The sequence below is a fragment of the Cornus florida genome, unplaced genomic scaffold (genome assembly GCF_030987335.1).
Source record: "Cornus florida cultivar Cherokee Brave unplaced genomic scaffold, ASM3098733v1 CherokeeBrave_3.0.0_Hap2_Chr08, whole genome shotgun sequence".
In the NCBI taxonomy this organism is placed as follows: domain Eukaryota; kingdom Viridiplantae; phylum Streptophyta; class Magnoliopsida; order Cornales; family Cornaceae; genus Cornus; species Cornus florida.
The window spans coordinates 63,734,808-63,740,798 of NW_026775578.1; the positions used below are offsets into that span (position 1 = coordinate 63,734,808).

The 5,991-nt window shown below is 38.4% G+C and overlaps 1 non-coding gene across 1 annotated transcript; it reads left to right on the plus strand.

Annotated features, from left to right (window-relative positions):
- The first annotated feature begins 1,442 nt into the window (after positions 1-1,442).
- LOC132272076 (small nucleolar RNA R71) lies at positions 1,443-1,551 on the plus strand. The gene has a single exon (XR_009469960.1). It is a non-coding gene; the product is annotated as a small nucleolar RNA R71 (small nucleolar RNA).
- The last annotated feature ends 4,440 nt before the right edge of the window (positions 1,552-5,991 follow it).

Here is a 5,991-nt window from a genome sequence, read left to right on the forward strand (position 1 = left end):
TCTTCCGCTTTTGGGTGCATAAGTCCTTTAAGAATTTGGCATAAGCCGGAATTTGCTTAATTGCATCTAAAAGTGGAAGATTAACTGTGACTTGCCTAAACATATCCATTATCTCATTGTTCTTGGTCTTTTGTCTTTCTTTTGAAATGGACCCTTTCAAGGCGTCCGGAAATGGAGCTTTTTCAAAAACTCTTTCAGCATTTTCTTTCAAAGAATTTTCAGCATTGGACTTGTTCGATTCATTGGATTTCAAATCACTTTTCAAAGAAGAATCATGAATAACATTTTTCAAAGAACTTTTCTCAAACACATTTTTCAACACTGTTTTTAATGAATCTCTTTGGAAATCATCTTTCAACTCACAATTTGAGGGCTTCTCATTCTCAAGATCATGCACATGCAATGAAGAAGGAATAGTGTGTGGAACGGGACGGGTGACAACTTGAGGTTGTACCGGTTCACTCTCTTCATTAGGCATTCTAACTTGATTGTCTACTACCCTACCACTTCTCAAGGTTGTTACCGCATTGACATGCTCAACATTATGCCCTTCCAATGAGGATTTGGTTTCTACAGCACATTGTTGTTTGATTGGGGCATTCACGTGCATCTTTCCCTTCTCTCTAGCATTAAGTGTTTCAGCTATTTGCCCTACTTGGGTTTCTAGCTTGGCAATTGACTGAGAATGAGAATGCAACAATTGAGTATTTGCTTCTAGAGTGCCCAAAGCAATTAAAACCTTTTCCTCAAAAGCGGAACCTCTAGAATTTCCTTGAGAATATGATTGGTTAGGAAAATGAGAATTAGCAAATTGATTTCCTTGTGAGTTATATGGTCTTGAACCTTGGGATCCTTGGTTTTGAAGTGGGGGTGGAATGTATTTCCCTTGAAAACCGCCTTGGGAAGAGTTTGAGCCCTCCCCTTGGTTTTTCCAAGAAAAATTAGGATGATTCCTCCAACCGGGATTGTAATGATTACCATAAGGATTGTTCCCTTGGTTCACAAATGTTGCATTAACTTGCTCAATGGGTTCATTTTGAATTTGTCCATGAGGACAATTAGAAGTAGAATGAAGAACATTAGAACAAGTCATACATGATTCATTTTGAGCTCTAGGAGAATGATTAGGAAAGGAAGACACTTGATTTGCCGAGTTTTGATTGATCAATTGATCAAATTTTTGAGATAAAGACTTCATCTCGGCGGTTATATCATTTGAGTGGTTAACTTGATGTAAGCCAACATTCTTCCTACCTTGAGAATTTCTACCATTCCTAGATGACAATGTTCTATGCAAAGAGTTTTCACTCATGCTCTCATAAAGACGCCACACGTCTTCCTCTTACTGGTCTATATAAGAACCTCCCATTGAAGCATCAACCATGCCTTTATAATTGTCCGATAAGCTTTCAAAGAAGAATTGGACCAATTGCCATTTAGGCATGTCATGGTGAGGACACTTCCTAAGCAATTCATTGAAGCGTTCCCATGCCTCATAGAAAGTTTCTCCCTCCCCATGTGTGAATTCCCTAATAGCGGTTCTCATAGCATTGGTCTTCGAAACCGGATAGTACTTTCTCAAAAATTCTTGTTGCATTTCTGCCCAAGAAGTTATAGAAAAAGGCCTAAGGTTGTTGAACCAATACTTCGCCTTATCTTTAAGGGTGAATGGAAAAAGTTTCAGCCTTAAAACTTCTTCCGGCATGTCCATGTATCGAACGGTAGAACAAACTTCAAGAAACTCATCCAAATGCTTGTAAGTTTCTTCACTAGGAAGTCCATGAAAGTTAGGTAGCATTTGGATAGTTTGTGCTTTAATCTCATAATGGTGTGCTCTAAATGGTGGCAATTGAATGCATGTGGGTGCATTATACTCATTAGGCACATAGTGATCTCTCAATGCGAGTGGTGGATTAGCAACTTGAGGTGCAACATGGACACCTTGGTTATATTGAGCTTGATTAATGATGGGGGGTTGTGGTGCATACATTGGCCTTGGAATTCCCATTGGAATTTGGCCTTGTTGTTGAGGAGGTTGATGAATGTATGGCCTAGGCATGCCTAATGGAACTTGCATATTATCATTTTGCACATTAGGGTGAAGGATGCCTTGTTGGTCTATGTGACCAAGGTCTTCAACATGATCATCATTGGGAGCATCCATTGGTAGATTGGTTCTATTTGAACTTCCTCTTCCCCTTGGATTCCTAATAGTGGATTCTAAATGCAAATCAAGAGGGACAAGAGTAGGTCTCAATGAACGACGACCATGCATGCACAATGCAACACGAATAAGCAACTTTCTCAACAATGCAATTAAACTTCACAACCACAATTTTCAAATGCAATGTATGTCAAATAAATGTCTCCACGTGGGCCCCCGATTTAACTAAGGAGATTGAGTAAGAAGGTCTCACAATAGTCCTTTAGCACTTCAACTCCAAATTTAAAAGCTTAGCTTAGCAAAATTTTTTTTTTTTTTTTTTTTTTTAGCAACTCTTCATTTTAAGCATTTTTCCTTTGCTTTGCTTTGCTCCTTAGCTTGGAAGTTCTTTGCTAGCTCCTTGCTCAATGCACCTTGTTAATGAAGAACAAACTTAATAAGTAATCAAAAACAGAAAATAAAAAGAAAGTAAAGACACGATCAAAAGAGTACTAATCCTAATTGAATTTCACAATTCGACGTTGCCAATTTAAAATCCCCGGCAACAGCGCCAAAAACTGACCGGTCCTTTACAAGGGTCGCGATACCAAGTCAAGCTTGAAGAGTTGTGTGTGTTTAGGAGGTGGCCAAGTTTTACATTTATAAAAAGCCACTACTACCTTTCTCTATATAAAATATAGATAGGACGAGTAGGGATCGTCCCAAGGGATTTGATGGTGTATCGAATTGTGAAACTATGGTAATTAGGGTTAGTAGGTCAAGTGATCACACAATTGGTTGGTTGGTTGATTAAGCTAAATTGAATTCAACTAAATAAAATAATATGAGGTAAACAAGAGATAGAGGTCTTGGGGTGTAGAGATCACCACCAAGCAATACTTTTCTATAATACTAACAAGTGATCAATTGAGGGTAATGGATGTGTTGCAATATGATAAGGGTGTGTGTGCATTAGGTTGATTCAATTGGCAAGGATGACAAATCAAGCAAGTATTGTCTAAACATCATGTGAAGAGCACAATATATCTAAACAATAGAGCATATATTGTCTAGACAACATGGGGATAGCACAATAGATCAAAACAAGTCATTAATCCTTCATTAAGCTCACAATCCACATGCAACACAATATTAGAGGAATATGCCATTTGGACTCACAAGCATGGAACATCAAACATCAAGAGTAGATTGTCCTCCCATCTAACATTATACTACCACTACACTAAATCTACACTACTAGCATGAAAATAAAGCTATCTAGACTAGGGGAGAGGCACAAACCATCAAGAATAGGCATAAACCATCAAATGAACCAAAATAGCATTCATTAAGCATATCATCTTGATAATCTTTAGATCTATAGCATCAATACACATAGACATGCATCAAAAACACTAAATCTAGAGATAAGCACATGAATATCCTACTCTAGCATACATAGACATATGGGTAGAATAGAATAGTCAATTGGAAGCATTAAACCATACAAACCATGAAATAATCAAGATTTACATATACATGAATATCAAGATGTATCATACAACACTAATCCCTCAATAATACACAAGATTAGAGTATAGAAAGCATGCTTGGGGCTAACTCTAGCCCCAAGAAGATGTCTAGCCACTCATGGTAGTGATGATCCAACCCTCAAGGGCTAACTCCATGGCTGCTCCTTGTAGATGAAGATCTCCTCCAATGGTTGCTCTAGCTTCCTCCCTTCTTCCTCTCCAAGAATAGCCTCCAAGATGATTTTCAATGTGTGACAAGAGACTCTAGGCTCCTCCCCAAAAAGTGTATCATATTCCTTATATAGGTAGGTCAAATACACCCTATGATGAGCTGTGGTCGTGCAAGGCATATTCTCCAATGATTGGGTGAAGGACGGAATAAATGAGCTGGACTTTAACTTTTTCTCGCTGGAGGAAGTTCGATCGATCGAACCTTAACTTGGATCGATCGAAGATGGGTTCGATCGATCGAACTGCATCTTGGATCGATCGAAGTGGTCTGACTCCTCCGGATAAGGATAAGGCTGAGATATTTCGAAGATATTTATGGGGAAAAGGAAAAAAGTGGTTGGTAGGCGTACAGCTGTGGATAAGATCAATCATCTGAATAGGACAAAATAGGGTTCGATCGATCGAAGGTGATGTTGGATCGATCGAACTTGGAATTTCAGCAAAGGCCAAGGTTGGATCTATCGAGAAGTACTGTAATCGATCATAGATGTTCGATCGATCGAACTCTAAGTTGGATCGATCGAACTTTTCAACTGCACAACTTTGATTCCTTTTTGCTCCTTGCTTTCTCCACTTTGCTCCCTCCTTTGGTTTATCTCAAGATTGCTTCAATTAAGCTCTTATTTGGCTGAGTTAGCTCAATTTTGGGATTAGTGCCTGAAAATATAAATAACACGTAATAAGTCTAAAGCGGCAAAGTAAGATAGATAAAGGTACTAGAATGCTTAAGCTTAACGGGTTTAAATGCGCACTTTTCAGTGCTCATCAAGTACCCTAAACTCATCTGAGTAAGGTACTACCTCCTATGGAATCAGCTCAAATATTCTAAGTTGACCACTTCTATTTCCCTGGTAATAGCAAGTGGTATTATTTCCACATGCTAAACCACAATGGATTGCGCAATAACCACCGAAGGTTCAATTACCATATCGGTTAAGAAGATCATCATCCTCCCTGTTACTTTCACCAGACGAAGCTTAATGCAAATTTGAATCACCACATCTATCCATCTAAACCGTCTCGTGATCCGTGCTATTTGTAGGAACTAATATCTTACCAGTTCCAAAATAGACAAAGTGAAGCTGATTTAATTTTATCAGTCAACGATATCCCAACCAGGATCCTGACCCTTGTGTAGGATCAGTTATCTATTATCTAGATCTGTGGAAACTACTTTGTCAGTCCCGCTCTAGTATGAGAAGTGGCCGCAAGGATCGAATGATCTTTGACGGTCCATCTAGATTATTTACCAGATATCAGACTTTGAGACAGATATTAGATGTTTGGTCTTATCTTCAAGTCTTTGACATCTTACTTTTCTAACACAAATAAGTGTCGATTAGACATCCTGTCTAACTGCAACCGCATATGAAAATCTTTTCATCCTCCAAATAGTCAACAATTGCCGAGCAACAACTACTTGTTGCGAACGGTAACCTAAAAAAAAATTTCATACTATTTGTGCAACTGAGTGACCTTGCCTCCTCCTTGATATGCAACTCCAGCACCTCCTCCTAATGACACCCCCTGATAAAAATAAAATTCTTGATTAAGAATTAACTGATGACTAGTAAATCCATCTACTATCCTCAGTCGGTGTCATTTTAATAAGTACTTAAACCAGTACTAAAATCCTCCTGCTGACTTGGGACTACCTCTTCTAAAATCTCTAAGAAGATAGTCAACCAAATCAGTTCCCTCGGTAAAACATCATGGCATTACAGTTTATCAAATAAATCTATATCATTTGACTCGAACTGTTGGCTTACTTATCCCATCCTGAAAACGTACTATAACTACACATATCTAAGTTCACTAAATTGGCTAAGGGTAGGTATACTACCAAACCCTTGGACCCCATGCCCAAAATCCTAGCGTAAATAATGTTATTCCTCCAAACGGTAGTTGATTGATCACACACTTGTGCCCCCAACTAAACCGTAATCCCAATCCTGACTAATTAACAAAAATGAAACACCTAAAGCACACACAATAAAACACAATAGAATCCTACGTAAAACATCATTCCTCCTGGCAAAGAAAGTCTCTTTTATAAATTAACTTTACCAGATTGGTTCACAATCT